Here is a 433-nt window from a genome sequence, read left to right as displayed (position 1 = left end):
AATTGCTTCAGCACCAGTCTCTCTGTTGCTCTGCATCTACTGGCCAGTGAACCCTGCGTGCTGAGAGTATATTGGTTTTTATAAAATTCCCTTTATTCCCATTATTTGTAAACCATCCATCATTTATACCCACTTACCTGTGCAGGGTCCCAGGCGGGTTGGTGCCCATCTCCAGAGGTTGCTCGGCCAGAGGCAGGGTATACCCTCGGCATGTCGCCAGTCCATGCGAACACACTTAGGGCAATTTGGAGAGACCAAATAACAGTTGTGTTTTTGGACAGTCAGAGGAAGTCAGGGTACCCAGAGAGAACCAAAATATACACAGGAAGAAAATTAGCCCAGGACGTTCTTGCTCTAAGACAATAGTCCTATCAACTGCACCACTTTTATTGTATGAACAAAAAAACAAACAAAAAAAAACCATGGACACTGC

This window comes from Fundulus heteroclitus, chromosome 5 (assembly GCF_011125445.2).
Source record: "Fundulus heteroclitus isolate FHET01 chromosome 5, MU-UCD_Fhet_4.1, whole genome shotgun sequence".
Taxonomy (NCBI): domain Eukaryota; kingdom Metazoa; phylum Chordata; class Actinopteri; order Cyprinodontiformes; family Fundulidae; genus Fundulus; species Fundulus heteroclitus.
The sequence above is the reverse complement of the archived record's forward strand: the minus strand, read 5'-3'. Positions refer to the sequence as shown.